This window comes from Pinus tabuliformis, chromosome X (genome assembly GCF_031772625.1).
Source record: "Pinus tabuliformis cultivar Carrire ecotype Pingquan chromosome X, CPIR1, whole genome shotgun sequence".
NCBI classification, from domain to species: Eukaryota; Viridiplantae; Streptophyta; class Pinopsida; order Pinales; family Pinaceae; genus Pinus; species Pinus tabuliformis.
Genome location: NC_142308.1, coordinates 1,276,483,657 through 1,276,501,867, shown reverse-complemented (window position 1 = coordinate 1,276,501,867; position 18,211 = coordinate 1,276,483,657). Strand labels below are relative to the sequence as shown.

The 18,211-nt window shown below is 41.6% G+C and overlaps 1 pseudogene; it reads left to right on the top strand.

The window, feature by feature from the left end:
- The first annotated feature begins 931 nt into the window (after window positions 1-931).
- The window catches only part of LOC149144664 (uncharacterized), a 51,177-nt pseudogene continuing 33,897 nt past the window's right edge, over window positions 932-18,211 (top strand).

Sequence of the window (18,211 nt, the reverse complement as noted above, 5' to 3'; positions counted from 1 at the left end):
CCTAGAATGTCAGTTCCACTGAGGTGCTTGGCCTTCATCTCATTGAGCATACGAATGTTAAATTTGGCATTCATTGAGAATGATTCTGTCATCTGGTAATCTTTATCACCCAGGGCCTTCCACTCTAGCTCTCTGTGTGGGGCATTCAAAGGTGGAATATTCAATGCTACAGGTGTTTCCATGGTTAAATAGTACTCTGAATTGTACTAGGACTTGTTTTACTGGACAAAGCAACACAGAAGGGTATTTTTGCAAGAGTAAGGCAAATTGCAGGGGAAAACAGGGTAAATTGTGGTGAGAACAATTGAAATGCTCCAAAGAGAGTTTGAATGAGCAAATGCTGGGACTAGTAACGTTGTTTTCCCGGTGAATTAGTGCAACTCAGGTTTTAAGTCCACGAATGCGCGAACTGACTATAAGTTTATGAAAACTTGGCTAAATGTGGACTTTGCAGGTGAATTTCGACCCTACAACTGAAATGAATGCTGGTCACCGGGGATTTGCTGGTAAATACACTGTTTTTCACTCTTTTTAAGCTAGCTTTGGTGAATTATGCATGAAACCAGGTGCGGATGGGAAACTCGGATAAATACCTGGTAAAACTTTGGCAATGGTGACCAATGCAGGTGAATTTGCAGGCGCCCACGGTCTTTAAGTCGAATTTTGCAGGCTGGCGGCGAAATGGTCGTAATATGCATGCAGAGAGGAGCAATAGTCCTTTTGCCAAAAGTGACAAAAAACGCGATTTTTGGCGAAAATATGGACTTTTTGGGTTATTGGCGCTTTTTTGGATGACGTCAGCATGACGTCATCAGGTGGGGTCGGGTACGGAAGGGTGACGTGGCGGCCTGTGAGTGGTCCACGAGGACTGGTGAGGTGGCGGACAGGTCGGAGCAGTGGCGGGCCGAGCGCTGACGCGGCGCTGAGTGGCATGACGTGGGCGTGCCGTAGCGGTGACGTGGGCAGGCGGTATATGAAGGGTGGTAAGCGGTTCCATCGAACCGCTTATCGTACGGCGGTGGTATTGGCAGGCGGCCTCCCAATAAGAATTGGGAGCGACGCGTGGCAGAGGCCTGACGTCACCCTCTAACACCTTTCGGGAGGTAACGTCCGGTCATCGGGGGCCGCCTGATATGGATGTGGGCCGTCGGATGGGAAAGCCCAGATCCGACGGTCGACGGGTCAATAACATAGAAGGACGATACGGTAGCGGGGCGCCAATATTTTATTGTTTTTCTGGAAATGTGCGCCCAGGCGGAACTTTTTAGACTTTGGCGGATTTGCGGGTTTTTTCAATGTTTTTTGTAAAAATGCGCATTGCAAATAAACTTTGGACAAAGTGGAAAAATGGGTTTTTAGTGCTTATTGCAAGTAGCGTGGGTTAGGGGCAATAGTGGGTTTTTACAAGGCTTTTTTGCAAGTAGAGTGGGTAAATGATTTCAAAGGGTTGTAAAGGGAAAAGGGGTAGAGCTTAGGTTATCAAACCAACGTGGGGTTAGTTTAATCCCTGATTTTTGCACAAAGCATCTTGATCCAGACTTGAATTCTGCATGATTTTCCAATATTTGGACATATGGCTATAATGCCAAGGGGGGGGGAATATACATATTGTTGGGGTTTTATACACCATGGTGTTATAGTAATAGGGAACGAACAACATAGGGAATTAAGTGTAGATAGAGTTAGTAGTTAGTATTGGAGGGGAATAGGAATGGGAAGTGATAGATACTAAGTTTTAAGGAAACAAACTTAGTTAGGAAGTAGATCAAAATGAAAAGAATTTTACACAAGAAATGTGGCTCTTAATGAAACAACAATCAACAAAAGACTTTGATTTCTTTCATGAACATAGGTGGTATTGGGATGTTAGCAAGGAATGAGATGGGGGATAATCAGGAAGTTAGACATGCTTCATTGTATTGCTGTAAAACTGCTGAATAAGAGATCTGCACTGGCACCATGTATTTCCTTTGCTTAGGCCAGGGATATGAAAGAAATCATGCTTCTGCAACCCCATCTACCTACCCACTCTATTGCCTAGCATTCTTTGTTACTTCAAAGAGGGTGCACTTAGACTTGCAAACCCTTATGTGCCTTTTCTTTTCCTTTGGCTTTTCTTTTGATTTTCTATCTAAGGCTAACCTTATTGCTTCCAAGGCCCCAGATTAAACAGTTGGGAACCTTCATTCTCTACCTAACTACTTTATCTGCCAAGATAGAACAGTTTGGACAGATTTCTTCTCTAATCTATAACAAAAAATTGATATATGGCATGACCCAGCTTGGACTGTTGGATCACCCATTCAGAAGTAGGACAACATCAACCAACTGTAAATATGTGTCTTCCACAAGAATATGAGATCTTTGCATCACCAAAGTAGATCATATTGGCACTTCCCCTGCCAATCATGAAAAATGAAACCTATTGGTATAGGTAGCTAACAGTGGCACCACTTGGGGATGGTTTTTCGTCTTGAAAGACCAAGAACAGCAGGTCAGACTGCCTTGGCTTTTGACTTCTTCTCAAAACTTGAAAACTTCCTCTTTGGACTTCAAAACTGGAATCTGCCACCATTGTGGAACTTGCTGAAATAAAGGCCTTTTCCTGCTTATATACAACATTTCTTAAACTGAGCTATTTGCATGTCGAAAGGAAATAGTATATACAACTGATTATGTACAGGGGAGAAGCCATGCTATACATATGGAAAGTAATCAAAATAATGCTTTAGCATCCGGCCATTCACAGGGCCCTCTTCAACTTTAGTGCCATCCAAATTTTCCAAGAAATAAGTGTTATTTCCTTGTAGTGCTTGAATAACAAAAGGCCCTCTCCAAAGGGAGTCAAATTTTCCATGCTTACCCTTGTCTTCTCTTCTTGAATCCCATTTAAGCACTTTGTCCCCAATGACGAAATCTTCAGCCTTGGTTCTTCTATCAAAGGCTTTCTTCAGCTTCTCTTGTAGGATTTGAGCTCTGTCATACACTTGATCTCTGGTTTGCTGCAGACATATAATTTGGTTTACTCTTCTTTGCATGTCATTTGGTTCAGCTTGGCTTTCTTGAAGTAGCTTCATGACAGGGACCCCTAGGGATAAAGGGAATTTGGTTTCCATTCCATAAACCAATTCATATGGGCTGACCCCTATAGATCTCTTGGTTGTTAGCCTGTCTGCCCATAAGGCATTTACTAGCTTCTTGTGCCAATTTTTCTTATTCTCCTCTAGTACCTTCTTGATGATGTTGATAAGACTTTTGTTAGATGATTCAGCTAACCCATTGCCTTGAGGATAGTATGCGGTAGAATGGCCCAAAGTAATGTGGAATTTGTGGCAAAAGTTCACCATTTTCTTGGATCTAAAAGCAGCAGCATTGTCTGTTATAATCTTGTCCGGACAACCAAATCTAGAGAGGATATTGGTCTCAAGGAACTGAATAATGATAGAGTCATTTGCTTGTCTACATGGAACAGCCTCAATCCATTTAGTAAAGTAATCTGTGGCTGTTAGTATCCATCTATGTTGGCCTGAGGATGAAGGATGAATTTCCCCAATGAAGTCCAAGCCCCATTGCTGAAAGGGTTTTTCTGTTGCAATAGGCTTTAAAGGAAGTGGTAGTAACTTTTTTTTTCCCTCAAACACTTGACATTTGTGACATGAAGTGGTAAATTTTTTAACATCAGAGAACAGAGTAGGCCAATAGTAACCAGCTCTTAATATCTTATCCACAGTGGACTTCCAGTACAAATGTCCACCACAATCACCTGCATGAAATTCCTTCATAACAGTGTCAGTTTCATCCATATTCAAACAGTTCAGCAGTATACCTTCATGATTTTTCCATAGTAAATTACCATTTATAACACAAAATCTTGAAGCTTTCATTTTTAGAAATCTAGATTTGGTTCTGGACAATCCTGGGGGAGCACACAGGTTTTGTAATATATAACAGATATCAGAATACCACGGGGATTGTTCAAAGGCTACACTGATCTTTGGAGTCGCCAGCTCCGGTTCATTGTCCAGTTGGTTAATGTCCAAGGCTTGAAAATTTGCTTCAGACATTAATTTAGCCAAACCTTGCCCTTTTATTAGCTTTGTAGGTCTTATCTCAATGTCAAATTCTAAAATGTTGGCAATCCATTTTCCTCTTCTGCCCTCTAAGTTTTCTTGAGTGAGTATATCTTTCACAATGGGACTTGGTACATAAGCTATAACATGGGAGTATAAGATGTAGATCCTAAAGTCTTTGATAGCTTTGACCAAAGCATAAGCTTGCTTCTCCATGATCTGATATTTCAGAGGTGCATCTCTAAGAGCTCTACTAAAGAAAGCAATAGGTTTTTCATTTCCTTGGTCATCTTTCTGTAATAAGACAGCAGCAATGGTATGCTGGGAGGCAAAAGAGAAAATGATAAATTCTCTGTCAAATTGAGGATTTGTTAAGACTGGGGTTTGGGTAAGGGCCAATTTTATACCTTCAAAAGCTTGATTTGCTTCTACTGTCCATTTTACTTTTGAATCCTTCTTTAGCATGTTGTTTAGTAATCTGATCAGTTCTGCTAAGTTTGGGATAAACCTCCTTAAGAAGTTGATCTTTCCCAAGAAGGCTTGTAATTCTTTGATGTTTCTTGGATGGGGCATTTGCAAGATGGCCTGTATTCTGTCTGGGTCAATTCTAATGCCATCCTTTGAAATGATGTGACCTAACAGCTTACCTTCTTCCAAACCAAATAGAGACTTCTTAGGATTTAAGGAGATCCCATACTTCCTACATGTTATGAATATTTGTCTTAAGTGTTTCAGATGTTCTTGGTCAGATTTTGAGAAAGGTGTGAGGTCATCTAAGTAAATGACAAGAAAGTCATGAATCTCTTTAGCAAACGCAATATCCATTGCTCTTTGAAACGTAGCTCCTGCATTTTTCAACCCAAAAGGCATTTTGACATATTTGAAAGTTCCCCATGGGGTTGTGAATGCTATTTTTTTATGAGCCCCAAAAATGGACAATTATTTGGGCTCATTCAACCTCCTAATTTGACTTAATCCACCATTCTCATTAGTTTGTTGCATGTTTTTGATTATTTTTATGTTAATAGAGTGAATTTGGCTAGTCATTATGCCAACAAGTCTAATGGGTGCTTTGTGTAGCCTTTTTGGTCCACTTGGAGACAAAATTGAAGGTCTTAATGAGCACTTGGCAGCCAAATTCGTGGGAGAACAAGCTAGAGGACTTGTAGGAAGGTGTCCCCCTCATTTATGGGCCCTTACCTCGAATTCTCCACCATCAGCTCGGAGTTCAAAGGCCACCAAATCAATGAGCACAAGGGCAGCCAAGCAAGTCAAGTTGGACTGTTGTTAACTACAAGTCTTGGGCAGCCAAGTCCCTAAATTTTAGGAGGATTGTTGGGTCCTCAAATTGTATAAATAAGAAGGCTTAGGGCCTCATTTTGGTTAGCTAGTGGTTAGTCATTTTGTATCTGGTAGTTAGTCATTTCATAGTCTTGTTGTAGTCATTTTGTAGTTCGATTTTTAGGCAATAGATTAGCTTTTCTTTCAGCTCATTCTCAAGCTCTCCTTGTGGACAGTTTTGATGTAACTCTTCATTTCTTGATCAATAAAGATGAATCCAGCTTTACACCAGCTCTAAATCTCTCTTAGGAGGCTGTAGCTCTTGGGGTTGGGCCCATCTCAAGCGCCCAGTACCTCCTTTGATTATCTTTATGTGTTTTTGCTGCATTCTTAGAATAAAATCTGCTATTTAGATCTAAATCTCGTTTTGTTATTTAGTTTGTTTTTTGATGAGTAAAATAGTTTTTCATGCTCAGATTTAGTTGATAAGTTGTTCACAGGAAAAGCTTCAAGAAAAGGGCCAACAAACATCTGTGGTTTCACCTCTCCCTTAGTGGGATCAGGAGCTGTGACTAGGATGACTTTGCTGCCCACAAAAACACTGATTTTGCTTTGCCATGCAATCACTAGTGTTTGATTTTCATGTGTAGAAGTTGGTTACAAGTTCAAACTTTCATTTGCTTATTTGCATGAGTTAAAATACATGGTTTCATTGCAGGTCACACTTCTGTTCATTCTCTTTACTAACAGCTAGCAAATTAGGTCAACGTAACTAGGTCTTTGAATTCATAAGTCTTTGTTGGTTCAGATTGGAAAAACGACTTGCAGAGCACCTGTACCACTCCTTCATCTGCTTATTCTCCATCAACACCATCCACTCCACCCTCTACTTAGAACCCTTGCTTCACGTTTGCCATTCGCTCCCAAAACCCTAATTTTTGTGCAACATTGCTTCACTCTCCCTTGAACAAATCTCACCATCTGCACCACTCCTCGACTCCATCCTCCAAGTCTTGAACTCCCATACACTCCTATTTCACCTCCATACTCGTTCCTCCACTTGTTTCCCTCCATCCATCCTCCAAAATCCTCGTTTCATAACTTCCTGTAGAAATCCCAGAACTTCCTGTAGAAACCCCTGCAGACTTCCTGTAGAAGCTCATAAACACGGTTGCATGGAATCCTGACTTTGTGAGACTCTTTGGAAGGGTGTTAGGGACCCCTTAGACCCTATCTGAACCTTCCCAACATTCCCCAAGCATTTCTCCTCCTCGATCCACCTCTGCACAGTCAAAAATAGTTAAAAGCACATGCATGATAATTCCAACAACTTAAGCAAAAATACAAAAAGATGTTTTCTTCAGATAGTGATAACTTAGACACATGCATTTTACCTTCCTAGAAGTAATGGCATCTCTTTCAGTAGTTTGCATGCTCTCCTTTGCGTTAGTAGGACTAGCTGGTAGAATTAGGGTTTGCTAGGGTTTGTGTTTCTTTTTGGCTTTCAGTTTCTTTTCGCAAGTAGATTAGCTTCCTTTGAGTTAGCTTTCGTCTATCAGTTAAAAAGCTTCTTCTAAGAGCTCATAGAAGTTGGCTTGAGCCCCTAGCGGACTTGTGCCAGCTGACCAAGTGACAGCTGCGGCAAGAGCTAGTACTTGTGCATACAGCACCGTCGCTTCCAAGTTTTTTACGAACTACCGGGTTGATAAAATTAAAGAAGGGAGTTCCAGGAGTTATAGCATTATTGCTACAATACTGGAGCCCACCATTTTTTCTTGATCATCAGGGTGGACTAGAATCTGATTGAACCCTGAGAATCCATCAAGTAATGAGATTCTTGAAGCCCCTACCACTCTTTGGGTTTTGGTAAGGGATAGTTGTCTTTAAGGGATACTTGGTTCAAATTCCTTAGATCAACACAAAGCCTAATCTCACCAGTTTTCTTTCTTGTGGGCACCAAATTTGAAATCCAGTCTGAGAACCTGATTGGTGCTATGATACCAGCTTTAAACATTTTTTGTACCTCTTTCTCAATTGAAGGGAGAAGCATAGGATTGATCCTTCTCAATTTTTGCTTGAATGGCTTTTGATTAGGCTTGAGAGGGATGGTGTGTTGGATAACAGAGGTGTCATAGGATTTTAAATCCTCATAAATCCATGCAAAGACATCTTGGAACTCTTTAAAGAGGTCAATGTACTTAGGCTTCTGGTCAGGTGGTAAAGATGCAGACAATTTAATTATCTTGGGTTTTTCAATAGTTCCAATGTTGCATTCTTCAATGGCAGCATTAAGGGGTTGCATTTTTGGTTTTCTAGGAACATCATTTGAGTCAAAGATGTCCTCCAATGGAGTTAGGCCTGTTGGTAGAAAGTTGTCTTTTAGCTCTATAATTTCAGCCTCTGTACCAGCTACTTCGTCAGAATGCAATTGTTCGAGTTCTTGTATGCTTTCCTTGTCAAAGTTTGTCGGACAAAGTATTTGATTTGCTGTTTTGAGTGATACTAGTGTTAGGTCCTATTCACTTAGTGTTTGTGTGTCTTTTGCAGAATCAACATCAATGTTCAAACCTGAAAATTCATGCTGCAAGGTCAAGAAACTATTTATCTGTGTGTCATTCTCAAACACTTGCCAATCTTTGACATTGTTTGGGACAGATGGTCTGTGTTTTATCTCAGCTGTAAAGCAGTGGTTGGGTTCAAAAGGTAATTTGCATGTACTTGCAAATGTAGCTAAGCTATGAGCATGGAGGTTGTGAGTCCTAGGTATTTTGGTTATTTGAAATTCGGTGAAAGTTTTGAGTATTTCAATAGTGGCAGACCTGTATGATCTAAGCCTTTTAACATTGGTGACAAAATTGCCTTTCACTTGTTGGATAATAAGGTATGAATCCCCCATGATTGAAACTTTTGTGGCCTTAAATGATTTCACCAGTTTGAGGCCTAGCAGAAGAGCCTCATATTCTGCCATATTATTAGTACATCTAAAATTAAGCCTATAGGCTCTACCTTCTGCATGATTGCTCTGTTTGTTGTGAATCCACACTCCAGCTCCTGCCCCTAATTTGTTTGCTGATCCATCAAACTCAAGAAACCATAGGATCTCTTGATTTAGGGGATTTTCAACATTTTCTCTATGCACACTTTCACTATGCCTTGGGATTATAAGTTGGAGTTCTTGTCTTTTACCTGGTTCGCCTTCTAGAACAGTTTCATCACTTGATTTCACGACCTTGATTTCCTGGGAACTTGATTGCTCACTCGTGTGTAGATCTTGTTCAAGTATGATAGATTTGTTACCATTCATTGGACTTACATCATCATTGAACAGAATAAAGGAATCCATATCTGAATGGACTGCATAAATAGGAAAATTTTTGGGTTTCTCTTCACTGCTCACCATGTATTTCATAAGTGATTCCCTGTATAGCCTCTTTGGCTGCCCAAAAACAGAAATAGTGGCATATGACATATCCAATTGCAGGGAACCTTGGAGTTTAGCCCCCCATGATCTTGATAACAGCGTTCCATACTTGGGTGGGATATCAGCAACTACAACGTCCATTAAGATTGTTTTATTTGGGTACTGGACTAGGGACACACATAGATCTTTTATTAAGCCTAAACACTTAACTTGGCTGGAGTCAAATGAAAATAGGTCCTTATATGGTCTTGTAATGTCTAGATTCAACCTCTCCATCACTGATTTAGGCATAAGGTTATGATATGCGCCTGAGTCAAACATTGCATTGTGTAATATCTTATCATGAACATGCAAGCTGACATAGAAAGGGAGGATTCCAGTAACTGCTGTCTTTCCATCAACCTCTGGACCGAAAAGTAGTTCTGGGGTATCATCCAACACATTGACATCATCTTTATTATGAGTAAGTTGAAGGGACTTCTTGATTTGTTGTTTATAAATGTCATGCTTGGCTAGCTCTGAAAGAGGAATGGCTATCTTTAATTTGCCAATTTCAGCTTCTAAGTCAAAAGGTTTTTCAGATTGGATCTTGGTATTGTGGTTAACAACCCTTTCTCTTTCAATTGAATTCTTAGAGCTTTCTTCCTAATTCTTATCTTGATCTTGAGGCTTGTCCTTTTTACTCATCTTTTGAGAAGTATTGCTTGGATTAGGCTGCAAGGGTGATGTAGCCATTGGCTGTTGATTTGAGGGAGATGGTTCAGTTATTTCTTCAACTGTTACTTCATTTGTAACTGAATCAGTTTTGTCAATTGGCTCTGTGACAATGGCCTTTTTGGGCTGCAGGCTATCCTTTGTTTTCTCAGGTTGTGTCACATTTACAGTTCTGCTCCTTAGCTTGTATTGCTTATGAACTTCATAAACAGCTGTGTCATAGCCTTGTTTAAAGTCAAATGACTCACCTAACTTGGTTTGGAACTGCTTAATGTCATCATCCTTATGATCTTCTTGACTCAGAAAAACTTGCTGCTCATCATTCAGGCCCATCAGGTTAATGTGGGTGTCATCTATCTGCTCATTTGAAGTGGATGCTTCAGTATAGTTTTCCTGGAACGGAGGTCTTATCTCTGGTTCAGAACTCGCCTTGCCAACGTTAGGGTTTTGATTTCTCCTAAAATTGGGATTCCTGATAGGGTTATTTTGTGGTGCTTCCCATGATGACTTCCTCTCAACTGACTCTACTCTGTCACCTAATCTCTGCATACCAGTGATTATTGCATCCAGTTTCTGATCCCAGCCTGAAGGTTCTTCTTTAAAGGTAGTCTTTCTTTCAGTTCTTGTCCTATTTCTTTTAGCTATCAGGTTGGCTTCCACACTCACTGCTATGTCTTGCATTTCAGCTAAAGTTAGGGGAGCCCTTTCTCTTAATTGGTATGCCATATCTGAATCAAATCCATCAGGAAAGGTATATAGGGCCAGATCCGGTGGGGGTCTAAGATTTTGGGGAATAGCATTGTAGACATTGTTAAACCGAGCACAGTAGTCCAAGACAGTTTCTTGTGGACCTCTTTTGATTGTATTGTATTCGGATAAAATATGAAGTGGGTCTTTTTTTTTCTCCCATCTGTTGATAAATGTTTGATACAGGGCTTCAGGGTCAGCTATAGAGTTTACTGGAAGTGACCTAAACCATGTTCTTACATCTCCTGTTAGACTTTGCACAGAAATTTTCATTCTAACCCCATCATCATCTATCCCGTAATTTTCAAAGTAGTCCTGCATTTTCTTAGTATGTTGAAGGGCTGGATAAGAGCCAGTACCATCAAAATATGAAATCTTGCTTTGGTACTCTTGAGGCATAGGAGCTGGATTGGCCGGTAACTGCAGTGGAGCATATCTATTAGCCATGTTTGGACGGACAATAGGGATAACAGGGATGAATGGGACAAGTGGGGGAAAGGGGATGACAGGGGTATGTGTAGTTGATGGAGGGGTTGGAAGAATGCCTTGTGAAGTGGATGAAGAACTAGTAGATTGTGGACCAGTGGTATGAGGATGTAGAGAAGCCTTAGCAGGAGTTGGAATGTCAGTTTGAAGACCTGCTTCTGAACTAGAATCTGATAAAGTCCCTTCTGATTTGTGTCTCTTAAGGATTCTTGAAATCAAGTTTGGGTTCTGAAACTCAGGTGATGGGTCAGGATCTAGGTTAGATCTTGTATAGTGAGTTTTCTTCTTAGGAGCCAATTTTTGTGATTTCCTTGGGAGAAATCTCAAGGAAGCTAATGATATGTGATAAGGACTGATCAGGTAGAGCGCATTTGTATCGAACTTAAGACTGGACAAAGATTGACTGAGGCAGCTTTATGTATTTCTGCAAATGCCAAGCAAAGGTTTTTCTAAGGTTGAGTAGCTGTCATTCAAGCTTCATGCACAGTGTTAAGATCAGACAGGGGATTTTACAGTTTATTCAGGTCCCCAGTGGAGTCGCCATTTATGTTAACACCCAGGTTGTTCCCTTTGACTCCTGAGGGAATACGGCCGGGGTAACCACTAACCAAGCTTTGGATTACAGGTTCTAGCCAATCTGTAATCAGAGAGGGCTCTCTCTTTTAACTTTTTAACTTTGTTCTTGAGGATTTTAGGCTAGCTATGAGGTGAAGTTTTAGTTTGAAATTTTTGGTTGAGTGATGTCTTTCAGTAGCTAAGATGAGATATTCAGACAGTTTTAGTCCATTGGGCAATGGAGTCGGTGGTTATAGGTTGTTTGAAATGTTGAGTGGGATTATTTAAACTGCAGGGCCATTTAGATATTCCATGAAACAAACTTGAAATTGTGATGATGAAATATGATTAGCCAGTGGAAGGCAATTAAGAGTTTTCCACTAAACAGGTGGTGTGAGAAAGAGATATATTGCTCAGGAGCAGGCTTGAATTCCTGAACAACAATCACTGTGAAAAATTACAGTCTGAAGGTGCAGCAATTAAGAGTTACACTATCATAACTATAACTGAGGAAAACATTCATAACAGCATAGATTGAGTTCAGGGTATTCCATGAATAAATCCTGAAACTACTCTTTTTCTTTGATATCAAACTGTGAAACATAGAACATGAGTGGATTATGAAAGAATGAAATACATAACGAAGAGGTTAAAGAAACTTATTGTGTCTATGAAATATACAGGAATCCTGCAGCATTCAGCAAACACACCACAACGCATCAAACAACACAGAACTTTCGAAATTCCATCCGCTCTTTGTATTAAACTCTGAACATTTACAACATAGGATGTCTTGAAGAGAAAATCAACAACCCCTGCAAGCTTATGCAAGGGGGAATATATACAATCGGTTTTACGAAAATATCTGAACCGCTGAGTCATTTGATTAATAAATACGTTCACCAACTTTCAAAATAGCAGATAAGGAAGTTATTGCTGCTCTAAATACAAAATGAATACTCTTTAATTCTGTCAGAAGTCTTTTTGACCTTTGGAGGCCACTGAGTCGGTTAAGCGTTCTGCATTAATGCTGAATGATGTGTCTTTATGGCTCTGTCATGCTGTAGCATTCTCGGTCCTGTCACCTGTAGCTGTCAGTGTTGCTTTGGTGGCCGAATCTGCTTTGCTGAGTTGGCTCAACCCAGTCTTTTCCAGTCATACTGAATGCATCAAATTTTCTGAACATGATGACTTATATTTTGATGAAAAACTTTGATGAAAGCCTGTTGTTTATAGTAATAACTGTATCATGCTGGTCCACCATTCCTGTGTAGGCAATTGATGTCTCAAAATTGCATCTAAGGTTTCATCTGCCTCTGTATATTTGTAGAAGTTTGGAGGCACTTCAAACAAATGCCTAATTTCATTAATAATAAAAAACAAATTTTCCACTTTTTCATAAAGGCTCTGCCCAGATGCAGGCCCTGTTTGCTCTGGGGTACTTGATCCTGCAGTGATCTGATTGGTGGCAAATGCATTTACCCTTTTTGCATAGTTCTCATGTGATAGTAGCCTTCCTGCGCTGTTCAGTAAGCTAGGAAGGCCTCTGCTGTGTAATGCTGTGAATTTAACAGTGAATTTGTTTACTTCTGTCTGCATCTCCTGGCATCTTCTATCTAATGTCTGCACCAGATTTCTTAATGTGAGGACCCTCTTTATCAGCAAGATGGTTTCAGTTCTATTGGGGATTCCTATTGCTGCTAGCTGAGGACCTGTGCGGTTGTTGAGAACATTAATCATTCTGTTGGCTATCTCAAGCATATTGCCTAGAGATGCCGTTGCTCTTTGGACTTCCTTGTGCGCCCTGCCTATGAGCTCCATGTGCTCGTGAATAGTCTCTATATACTGCCATTGATCTGTTATTGATTGGCCAATGTTGGCCCATAAAACTTTCTTGACCTCAGCCACCACCTTGTCAAGGGTGAGCTCTTTCTCTAGCTCCTTTATCTTCTCCTTAAGAGCCTTTATTTCTCTTCCTTTTTCAGCTACACTTTGCTTAGACTTGTCATATTTTTCATTCAGAGTAGCTAATTTCTCCTTGGCTTCATTCAGCTCTGCCATCTGGGCTTCTAGGACTTGAATCTCATTCATCAATTTCTGCATGTCAAGGCTTGGAGCCTGCTCTGATGTTGGTGCTGGTGCTGATGTTGATGGAGCTGTCTCAACTGTCTGCCCTGTGGGAGGAGTGACACTTTGAGGGGGTTCCTCAAGGTTGATTACTTGTTGAGGGGGGTGGGATGTCTGGCCTCCTTCTTTCTGCTGTAGGGCTACCTGTAATGCAGACTCTGTCTCTACCAATTTTCCCTCTGTCTGTACCAGTTGCTTATGTAGTGTTAGCAGCATGGCTGCTACATCCTGGTCCTTTCTTTGCTGGGCAATGTCTTCTGTTTGAGGGTGAAGGGTTGCTGGGAGCTTCACCATCTTTCTTAAGGCTGCAATATCTGCATCTCTTTCCTTTAGCAGCGCTTGTATAGCTTTGGGATCCTTTGGGTCATGCCCAAGCTCTATAATAATATCCTCCAAAGACCTGATTCTGTTGTCTTTGGCCTGAGAGGATGCCTTCTCCAACTCAAGTTGGGCAGTTGTATTGTTCAGGCTATTTTCCAACTTATGTGCCAAGAAGGTCTTGTCTGCAAGTGTCGAATAGACCATCTCACCTGTTTGCTTGTGCAGTTCTATCTGGTCCATAGGGTGGATGTCTTTTGCAAGAACCTCAAGGTTGGTTCTTATATAGTCTGCAGCTGACTGTGGCTGCAGCATGGTGGAAATGAAATGACTCATGGTCATTTTCCCCTCTGTTATGTCATAAGCTGACATAAGCCTCTGTTGGTTTGTAGGGGCCATCTTAAGCAAGTGATTATAGAGCTGGAGCCTGACCGGCTCATTTCTCTTCTTGATGTCAATGAATTGTTGCTTAATGCCTGATTCCGCTCTCTTTTGCTGACTTGAGGAGCTGACCTCTCCTCCAAGGGTTCTTTCTTGTTCCTGCTGAAAGGAACTGGCAGATGCCTCCATGCTTGGTGGGCCCATGCCCAAGGATTGCCCAATAGGCATTTCCTCTTCAGAAAGGGGATTTATTCTCTGCCTTTTCTCCCCTTGATCTGTGGATGTGGTGAGGGGAGTCTCCTGTTCTCTATCCCTCTTCCTGCTTTTTTCCTCATTTTGTGGAGTTTGGAGCACCGAGGCCTCCACTGTCATTTCTTGCCTAGGAGGCATAGTCTCTCGAGCCTGCTGCTCCTTGGATGTTGGGGCTTCAGCTGTTTCTTCTTGCTGCTTTGGCTGCTCTTTTTGCTGTTCTGCTATAGGGGGTGGTTGTTCCTGCTCCATCTCCTTTTCTTTACCCCTGCTGGAAGCCTGATGAACAGTTCTAGCTGCTTGCTGGTGGACTGTAGAGGATGAGGCAGCTGCTCCAAGTTGCTTTTGATGAGAAGAGGAAACCTGTCCACAAGTTTCCAAGTCAGCATCTTTCTCAAGATTCTTAGCCTGTCTTTGTAGTATTTCCTCTCTAGTATTTGCCTCTTCTAGAGTGCCCTCTTTCCAACTTATCATATTGGCATATTGCTCAATATGAGGCAATCTGACGTGATCATAGCTAGCCATTTTATATCTGACCCTTCTAAGACTAATGAAATGATTAGGGTCATAGGGTGACCAGAGGAAACTGGTCTGCAACCGGAGGGCCTCCAGGATCCTATCTTCTTCCTTCCATCCCTCCTCCCTTTTGTTGTAAAGAAATGGACCTAGCTGGTTTCTGATTTTTAGTTGCACCTTCTTGTTTTTGCTGTGGAAATGGACTTGGTCTGCATTTCCAAACTGCCTGAAATACTCTAAGGCAAAGAGTCTCATAGGGACATATCTTGGCAGCCTATATGGGTTTAACTCACAGCCATAGATTCTGATTACTGTGTGGTGTTGGTAAAAGTACCAATCCCCAATGCTGTAGGCCTTTGAGAGCTAGAGTATCCTTTGCATCTCATCTGTCAATCTTGGAGGAGGGGACCCAATAACAAGGTCATAGCTGGATGGATGAAGAGATCTATGAACTCACAGTAGCTGTATGGTGAAAAAACTGTATGATGAAAGACTGAAGACCAAAATACCACAGACCTTGGGTTTCCCTGGGCATCTAACTTCTTGAGAGGAACAGGGAAGCCATCGGGTTGATAAAATAAGAACAAGTGATAGATGTATGAAGTGTATCTAAACACCTTTTCCCTTTCTAGATTCATCAATTGTTCATGAATCTTATTAGCAATGTATGCAGCATAATCATAGTGCACAACAGGAGGCATTCCAGGGGAGAATATGGACAGCATGGCCAGAATGGTTTCATCAACATCCTCATATGACCTGTAACCCAGGATATAACTGATCAAATACACAAGCATTTTGCCCAACTCATTGAGATATTGATTTCCTATAGGAGGGGTTCTCACAGCTTCAGAGCTTGGTTGAACGAACAGCTGATTAATCTTGATGATCTGGGCACTGGACGGCTTGCCCCCTTTCTTTAGCAAGTCCATCATGGAGAGAGGAGTTAGTGGCTTTGCAGTGTGAAAGTGTAGCATCTCATTTATGGCCTCAGGGGTGATATGGAACAAAATTGAACCTAAGGGGCTGAGAACAGCTCTTTGACATGGATCATAGTTGGAACAGCATCGATGGATCAAGTCTGGGAGGACATTGACTTGAGGAAGATTGAAAATGGGCAAATTGGAGTCCCAAATCCCTAGAATGTCAGTTCCACTGAGGTGCTTGGCCTTCAGCTCATTGAGCATATGAATGTTAAATTTGGCATTCATTGAGAATGATTCTGTCATCTGGTAATCTTTATCACCCAGGGCCTTCCACTCTAGCTCTCTGTGTGGGGCATTCAAAGGTGGAATATTCAATGCTACAGGTGTTTCCATGGTTAAATAGTACTCTGAATTGTTCTAGGACTTGTTTTACTGGACAGAGCAACACAGAAGGGTATTTTTGCAAGAGTAAGGCAAATTACAAGGGAAAACAGGGTAAATTGTGGTGAGAACAATTGAAATGCTCCAAAGAGAGTTTGAATGAGCAAATGCTGGGACTAGTAACGTTGTTTTCCCGGTGAATTAGTGCAGCTCAGGTTTTAAGTCCACGAATGCGCGAACTGACTGTAAGTTTATGAAAACTTGGCTAAATGTGGACTTTGCAGGTGAATTTCGACCCTACAACTGAAATGAATGCTGGTCACCGGGGATTTGCTGGTAAATACACTGTTTTTCACTCTTTTTAAGCTAACTTTGGTGAATTATGCACGAAACCAGGTGCGGAGGGGAAACTCGGATAAATACCTGGTAAAACTTTGGCAATGGTGACCAATGCAGGTGAATTTGCAGGCGCCCACGGTCTTTAAGTCGAATTTTGCAGGCTGGCGGCGAAATGGTCGTAATATGCATGCAGAGCGGAGCAATAGTCCTTTTGCCAAAAGTGACAAAAAACGCGATTTTTGGCGAAAATATGGACTTTTTGGGTTATTGGCGCTTTTTTGGATGATGTCAGCATGACGTCATCAGGTGGGGTCGGGTACGGAAGGGTGACGTGGCGGCCTGTGAGTGGTCCACGGGGACTGGTGAGGTGGCGGACAGGTCGGAGCAGTGGCGGGCCGGGCGCTGATGCGGCGCTAAGTGGCATGACATGGGCGTGCCGTAGCGGTGACGTGGGCAGGCGGTATATGAAGGGTGGTAAGCGGTTCCATCGGACCGCTTATGGTACGGCGATGGTATTGGCAGGCGGCCTCCCGATAAGATTTGGGAGCGACGCGTGGCAGAGGCCTGACGTCACCCTCTGACACTTTTCGGGAGGTAACGTCCGGTCATCGGGGGCCGCCCGATATGGATGTGGGCCGTCGGATGGGAAAGCCCAGATCCGACGGTCGACGGGTCGATAACATAGAAGGACGATACGGCAGCGGGGCGCGAATATTTTATTGTTTTTCTGGAAATGTGCGCCCAGGCGGAACTTTTAGACTTTGGCGGATTTGCGGGTTTTTTCAATGTTTTTTGTAAAAATGCGCATTGCAAATAAACTTTGGACAAAGTGGAAAAATGGGTTTTTAGTGCTTATTGCAAGTAGCGCGGGTTACGGGCAATAGTGGGTTTTTACAAGGCTTTTTTGCAAGTAGAGTGGGTAAATGATTTCAAAGGGTTGTAAAGGGAAAAGGAGTAGAGCTTAGGTTATCAAACCAACGTGGGGTTAGTTTAATCCCTGATTTTTGCACAAAGCATCTTGATCCAGACTTGAATTCTGCATGATTTTCCAATATTTGGACATATGGCTATAATGCCAAGGGGGAGGGAATATAAATATTGTTGGGGTTTTATACACCATGGTGTTATAGTAATAGGGAACGGACAACATAGGGAATTAAGTGTAGATAGAGTTAGTAGTTAGTATTGGAGGGGAATAGGAATGGGAAGTGATAGATACTAAGTTTTAAGGAAACAAACTTAGTTAGGAAGTAGATCAAAATGAAAAGAATTTTACACAAGAAATGTGGCTCTTAATGAAACAACAATCAACAAAAGACTTTGATTTCTTTCATGAACATAGGTGGTATTGGGATGTTAGCAAGGAATGAGATGGGGAATAATCAGGAAGTTAGACATGCTTCATTGTATTGCTGTAAAACTGCTGAATAAGAGATCTGCACTGGCACCATGTATTTCCTTTGCTTAGGCCAGGGATATGAAAGAAATCATGCTTCTGCAACCCCATCTACCTACCCACTCTATTGCCTAGCATTCTTTGTTACTTCAAAGAGGGTGCACTTAGACTTGCAAACCCTTATGTGCCTTTTCTTTTCCTTTGGCTTTTCTTTTGATTTTCTATCTAAGGCTAACCTTATTGCTTCCAAGGCCCCAGATTAAACAGTTGGGAACCTTCATTCTCTACCTAACTACTTTATCTG